This window comes from Tupaia chinensis, unplaced genomic scaffold, assembly GCF_000334495.1.
Source record: "Tupaia chinensis unplaced genomic scaffold, TupChi_1.0 Scaffold000316_1, whole genome shotgun sequence".
Lineage (NCBI taxonomy): Eukaryota > Metazoa > Chordata > Mammalia > Scandentia > Tupaiidae > Tupaia > Tupaia belangeri.
The window spans coordinates 6202019-6209718 of NW_006159809.1; the positions used below are offsets into that span (position 1 = coordinate 6202019).

Consider the following 7700-nt stretch of genomic DNA (forward strand, 5'->3'; position numbering starts at 1 on the left):
TTCTGGAGTGGAAGGCAGGAGGTAAATGAACAGAGGGGGTGAGCTCAGTTGGCATTTTGTGCTTGAAAAAAAATCAAGCAAGGGAAAGTAGGGAGAACCATAATTAGTGCACTGAGCATTTAAAAGACATTTTTATGATAAAAAGTTTTTTTTTTTCTCACCTCAGGTTTATTCGTACATGCAGCACAGGCGGACACTAGCCCCACATAGAGAGCAGCCCGGGGGTCACCAGTTCTTCTGTCCTCATACTGGCAGAGGCCACTACTACGGCGCTTTTGTGGGGGCCTGGACACGTTTGGGAGCCTGAACAAGAGCCGGAACTGAAGATGGAGTGAGGCCTGAGTCTTGGTTTGGGTCTTGGTCTGAGCTTGGCCTTGTTGACCTTTGGCTAAGAGAGTCTGAAGCTCTTGGCGATACGGGTGCGAGCACGTTTCCCTAGCTTAGAGTGTGCAATGCAGGCAAGATGACTGAGCTTGCGGCTGCTGCCCTTAGGGATGCCCTTCTGAACCTCCTTGGGCTTTAGGAGGGTCTTGACGGCCTCCGCTCACGCACTCATGGCCTTGGCGTTGTTGGCCTGCAGCTTCTTCAGACCCTTCCTGTTGTGCTTCTTGGCAAAGTGCATGTTCCTCAGGAACTTGGGGTCCACCCCTTTGAGAGATTCATATCTTTGTTATCTAGGTTTCTTGATGTCATTTCTATGCCATTTTCGGGACTGATTGTGTGTGGTGTGGTTCTTGGACTTGGCCATGTCTGCATTGAAACCGGCGGCCGCCAAGGAACCTGGGGCTGGAAAAATTATGATAAAAATTTTAAGTGAAATGCTTATATGTTAAATTAAAATGCACAAAGAAAGAAAGAAAGAAAGAAAGAAAGAAAGAAGAGCTCAATTAAGTTTTAGAAGTAAAAGTAATGGAGTTTATAGCCCTGGATCAAAGTTGCTTTTTTTCCCCTATTTTAATGGTCATAGGATGTGTGCATTTGGCTAGAGACAGAGAAACGGAAAGAAAGGGGTCAGGAGAAAGCACTCCCCAATGGGCATGGTCATATGATGATCCCTTCTCCTCCACTTCTCTATTCTATTTGGATGTGGGGACATGCACGTACACACACCCAACATGTTTTTCAAGCTGTAGGGGCTGGGATTTAAACCACAGTTGGTCTGATGGGATTTAGCTCCCTTAACCACTAGGCTATGGGGCTGGCCCAGTAGTCTTTTTTAAAAATTATTATTTCTGTGAGAGAGGGAGAGAAAGAAAGGGAGAAGAGAGAGACAGGCATCTCCAACAGGATCTTCATGCCATGTTACCCCCTAGTACCAGCCAGCTGGGATCATGGGCACATGTGCTCATGCCTGGCATGCACAAGGATACCTTGGGAGGTCAATCTGGGACTTTCCAGTATGATCTCGGCATTGCAGTGTTGAGAACCCACTGTGCCACTGTAGCTAACCATGGTTCAAAGTTTTTAAATGTCTGAAATGATTGGAAACATGAAGAAAGCAAAAGAACTGATTATTTTATCATTTGTAAAATAAACAGTTATTATTTGGTCTTTGTCTTTTAAAGTTTTTTTTTTTTTAAATGCACATACACAGTTAATTCTACATAAAGTTGCTGTTGTTTTTGTTTGGCATCTTTTTTTTGAGTTTTATTTTTGCTATAGGGTGCATGCGCTCACTGTAGAGACAGAGAAAGACAGAGAGATAGAAAGCAAGAAATCATCCCCCCCAAGTATGGCCATGCTGCAATCCCTTCTCCTCCATTCCCCTCTTAGGATTTTCAGTACACCCTCACTTGGCATGATATTTAAGCAACCAGGTCCAGGACTCGAACCACGGTCGACTATGTGGGAGTCCAGTGATGTAACCATTATGTCATCTGCTGGACCCATCATTTGGCATTATTTTCTCCTTCTCGTCTTCTCTCTTTCTTTTATATCACTCCAGCCTGTGTAATAAACTGGAATGTAACTGTCTATTTTTTCTCCATGCTAAAGTGATCATTTATATTATATGTACATGCATACACACATGTACTCATATGTATATTAAAAGTCTTTATTTCTTTGTTGTTTATCATACAAATATAAAAATGGGCATTATTTACTCCATTCCATATTTTGCTCAACAAAACCTCAGATAAGTTCCTCTAGGGCAAAATATTTCTAGATCCATTTGGAAAAAAAAAAAATACAGGTACTTAATACTCTATGGCTTGCCTGAATCATGTATTCTTAACCACTCCCTATTTATAGGCATTAACTTTGTTTCCAGTTTTTTCTTTCTTTTCTTTTTCTTTCTTTCTTTCTTTTTTTTTTTTTTTTTTTTTTTTGCTAAAATAACAATGCTGCAACAAATTTCCTTAACTATATATCCTTACCTGCTAGCACTCTAAATGTTAGGGCAGGATTTCCAGCAGTGAAATGATCAGGTTATAGGTATACACGAGCACACAGGCAGTTTCATTTTACGGTGCCTGCAGGTTGTTTTTCATAAACAACATAACACTTCACATTGCTACCAATAATACGTTGAGTTCCCTTCCCTCTACATCTTCTCCAGTAGGAAAAGGTGTGGTCGAATGCAGAGACATTTCATTATTATTTTAGTGTGTCTTTCTCTATCCATTAGTGACTTATATTTTGTATTTTGTTTTTGTAATTCAATGAACATAATTTTTAAATTAACTTTTTCTGGAAGTGTAACATGCATGGAAAGGTACATGCACCCTAAGTGTGTAGCTCAAGGAAACTAGAACCAGCATCCAGATTAAGAAACAGCACATCATGGTCTCCCAGATGTCCCTCCATGACCCTTTGTCACAACCCTACCTTGTCCAAGGAAGACCACAGTTGTGACCTCTCTCGCCATCACTTGATTTTGCTACCTTTGAAGTTTATAGTCTGTACCATTTCAGCAGGTATTATTTTGTGAGGTTCACCCGGGTTGTGGCATGAAGCAGTTACTCTTTTACTCCCTTTGCTCTACAGACTTACACTATGTAAATATAGCACCCTTCATCTGTGGGACTGTTGGTGGACATCTGGACTGTTTCCAGTTTTGACCATGTCACTCCTGCTGCATACGTATCTGGTGGAGGAGTTACAGGGTCACAGGGACTCCGTGTGTCCATTTTCAGTAAGTACTGCCCAAGACCGCTGCCCCAAGTGATTTGCTGATATGCACTACACCAGCAAAGTTTGACAGTTGTTCTACATCCTTGCAAGCATTATGTGTCTTAATAATTTTAGCCATCCTGGGGGTGGAGGATCAGGGGCTGTGTTTACTCTGATGATTACTAATAGATAATAACTTTTTATGTGTTTATTGGTCATTAAGACAACCTCCTTTGTAATGTGTTTAATTAAGTCTTTTGCCCATGTTTCTAGCAGGTTATGTCTTATTCATAGTTTGTAAGAATTCTAATATACACAGAACTCTTGATACATAATGTTAACCTTTGTCAGATGTATTTTGAATGTCTCCTGCCACTTTATTGCTTACTGTTTCTTTCTTTTTAATAAGCTTTTGTAAAACATTTCTTTCTCTTTTCCATGAGAGAACAAGGTGGGGGAGGAGAGAGAAAGAAGAGAGAGAGAGAAGAGACAACACCTTTAACAGGGTCTTGATGGTGTGATCCACTTCCAGCCTTAGGCAGCCAGCCCTGGATCGCAGGCACACGTGTGCCTAGCACAGTGAGTAAGGTCTCTGAACATGAACCTGGAGCCTTCTTATGCAAGTCAGCCCCTCAGAGCATTCTGTTTTACCACTGTGTCAGGTCCAGCCTAGTTTGATGAACAGAAGTTTCCACAGTACAGGCAGTCTGATTTATTAGTCTTTCCTATTGTGTTTAGTGCTTCTCAAACACTGTTTAAGAAATCTTTACCTACCCCGACATCATGAAGATGTCCTCCTATGCTGCTACCTAGAATGATGTTTCTCACTATTTTTCCCATTATCATCTGTGATGGACAGACTCTAAGGTGTCCCCCAGAATGCCCACTGCCCGCTACTTACACCTGTGTACAGTCCCCTCCTCTGAACTGGACAGGACCTGCAATTTCTTTTAGCCTGTAGAACACAGTGAAGCAGATGGGCCATCACCTGCATTATGTTCGATAGGATTGTAACAGTTATCTTGCTAGGGAACTCCTTTGCTGGTTTTGGAGAAGAAAACTTCCATTTGGTGAGATACCTTATGGAGAAAGCCACATAGCAAGGAACCGAAGGTAACCTCTGGTTGGCATCCAGGAAGACCGGGAGTGCTCAGTCCCAAGAACTGCAGGGAACAGAATGCTGCCAATAATCATGTGAACTCGGAAGCAAGTCCTCCCCCTAATTTTCCCTTCCTTTAATTTTCAGGTGACCCAAGCCCTAATTGACACTGTAATCACAGCCTTAAATGGGATCCAGTTAGGCTGAGTTCAGACTCCTGGTCCATAGAGACTATGATGTAATAGATGTGTCGCTTTAAGCCACTAAGTTTGTGGTAATATTATTATACAGCAAAATAGGTAACTAGTGTTACACCCCCCCAAGGAGATTCCACTGACATTCTTTTCCTAATCACTACTCCACACACACTGTAAAACTTTAACATGACTTATGCTTTGCACATCTGTTTATGTGCTATATGTATAATGGTACCTGATACATAAAAAGAATAAGATTTCTTTTGCTCAACCAAGAACTGCTTTTAATCTCCTGGGGACAGTTTCATTTCTGTTGAGAGTGCATAAATGGGACTGGCAAATTAAAGCCAACCACCTGTTTTTGTAAATAAAGTTTTATTGGAACACAGTGATGTTTGTTCAGTAATATATTGTCTACTACTTGGTGTACTTCAATTTAATAAAATTCTTTTTAAAATTGTCTCAGTGATACTTCTGTTTTTCTCGTAGAGATACCATACATATTTTATCACATTAAGTCTTATGTACTTGATTTTTTTTAAACTATGGTAAGTGGTATCATTTAAAACTTTTACTTTTTTTAAAATTTTATTTATTTATTTATTTATTTATTTATTTTTGTCATAAGGTGCATGCGGTCACCAAAGAGGAGAGAGACAGAAAGACAGAGAGAGGGAAAGTGAGAAATCACCCCCTGGGGAGCTGGCCATGCTGCTATCCCTTCTCCTGTATGTGCCTTCTGGGATTTTAGGCACATGCACACATGTACCTGGTATAAGTTTCTTTCTTTTTTTTCTATTTTTATTATCATTATCATTATTATTTATACATTCAATCAACCGTTATACATCATTGAGATTGCAAAGAGACTTTACCGAGCATAATATACGTCTCAGTCCAGCCCAGTTGAGAATACTATACACATCAGCAGCAGCATGGTAATAAACCATATCTATGTCCCACAAATGTCTTACCTCCCTATGTTTTTTTTTTTTGAGAGGTTTTTGCTATAGGGCGTGTGCGCTCGCCAGACAGACAGAGAGAGACGGAGAGATAGAAAGCGAGAAATCACCCCCCAGGGGGGATGGCCACGCCGCAATTCCTTCTCCTCCATTCTCCTCTCGGGATCTTGGGCACGCACGCACACACACCCGGTATGAGTTTAAGCCACCAGGTCTGGGACTCGAACCGCGGTCGACTATGTGGGAGTCCAGCGACATAGCCATTATGCTAACTGCTGGTCCCTTACCTCCCTATTTTTGTCCCCAAATTTCCTTTCCTACATGCTTCCCCTCTCCCACTCTCCTTCAATTTCGTTCCTAGTGCCCATAACAATTTTCAATGCTTTTATGTCCTCCAGTCTTGCTTGGTGTAAGTTTCAAGCCACTGGGTCCAGGACACGAACCATGATTGGCCATGTGGGAGTCCAGGACCCATAATCTCTATGCCATGTGCTGACCCTGTACAACTTTTATTTTTTAGACATATGCTTCCAGTGTATAAAGATAGAATTGATTTTTCTATATAGATTTTGTTTTCAATGACTTGGCTAACTCTGTAATTAATAGTAATAGTTTATCTACAGATTGTTTTGGATTTTCTATAGGCACAATTATATTATCTGTAAATAATGATATTTTCTTTTTTCTAATTTTTGTACCTTTTTATTCATTTTTAATTTTTTGTCTTGACACACTGAAGCCTCTAACAAACATTAAATAGAAATAGTAGACATCTTTACCTTATTCCTGATCTCACAGGGAAAACTTTTAATATCTTACCATTAAATGTGACCTTCACTGTAAGGTTTTGTAGATGCTGTTTATTATATTACGGAAGTTCCCATCTATTCCTAATTCACTAGCAGTTTTTATCTATTTATATTATCATAAATATCTATTGAGTTTTAAATTTTTTCCTGCATTTATTGAGATAATTTTATGATTTTTTTTCTCAATTATAACTAATGTAGTGAACTATATTGAGTTTTTGAATGTTATATTAACTTTTTACCTTACAGTTTAAGAATAAACCCTACTCGGCTTTTTGTACACATACTTTGCTTGAAATTTGTTTATTACATCTATCTTTCTAAATCAAGTTGGCAAATACTGTTTCTTCATTTTTTGAGAGTTCGTAAATATGGGTGCTTTTTCTTCCCTGTGGTGAAAACTTTCACACTAGAGATTTCTTTGTTGGAAGGTTTCAAATAATTGATTCAATGTTTCAAATATATGTAGTACTAGTCATACATTCTATTTTGTCTTATGTTCATTTTGGCAAGTTATATGGTCTAGTAAGTTGTCTGATTAAGTACAATTAATTTTCTTTTGATCATAAAGTTGTTCATAATGTGATCTCATCTTTCCAATACCTATAGAAACTATAATAAAGTACCCTTTAAATTACTGAATTAATCATTTGTGTTTCTCACTTTTTGTTCTAAGTAAGTTTTGGTAGGAATGTATCAACTTTCAGCAAACTTTCAGAGAATGAACTCTTATTTATTTTCTATAGTGTAATTATATTTGCTTTCTCTTTCATTGATTTCTGCTCTCTTTAAAAAAATTTATTTCTCCCATGAGTAAGAGAGAGACAGTCAGTATCACAAAGTAGTGCAAATATCACCACTAACTGGTTCCAGAGCATTTTCATCATCCCCAAAGGAAATACTGTACCCACTATGCAGTCACTCCCCAGTTCTCTCTCCTGTTACTCCTAGCAACTACTAATCTGATTTCTGTCTCTATGAATTTGTCTGTTCTGGATATTTCATACAAATAAATTATACAATATCGAATACATACAATATATGACTTTTGTGCGTGGCTACTTTCATGTAGCAGAATGTTTCCAAGGTTTATGCATGTCGTAGCATCTATTAGTATCTTATTCCTTTTTATGTCTGCATAATATACTATTATATGTGTTATTACATGTGTAGACCATCTTTTGTTTATCTGTTCATAAGCTGTGGTTTGTTTTCACATTTTTGACTATTGTGAGTAGTGCTATCTTAAACCTCTGTGCACGATTTTTTGAACACCTTTTCTTTTTTATGACTGGAAGTGAAGTTGCTAGATCATATGGTAAGTCTATGATTAATTTATTAAAGAACTGACAAGCTGTTTTCCAAAGGGACTATCCCATTTTACATCTCTATCCATAGTAAATGAGACTTCTCATTTCTCTCCATCTTCACTCACACTTGTTGCTATAGAACTTTTGATGATAGTCATTATTGTGGGTAAGAACTGATATTTCATTGTGTTTTTAATTTGTCTTTCCCT

General features: G+C 38.6%; 1 pseudogene; it reads right to left on the reverse strand.

Moving 5' to 3' along the window:
- Positions 1-264: 264 nt before the first annotated feature.
- Positions 265-748, reverse strand: LOC106735150 (60S ribosomal protein L29 pseudogene; annotated as a pseudogene).
- Positions 749-7700: the final 6952 nt, after the last annotated feature.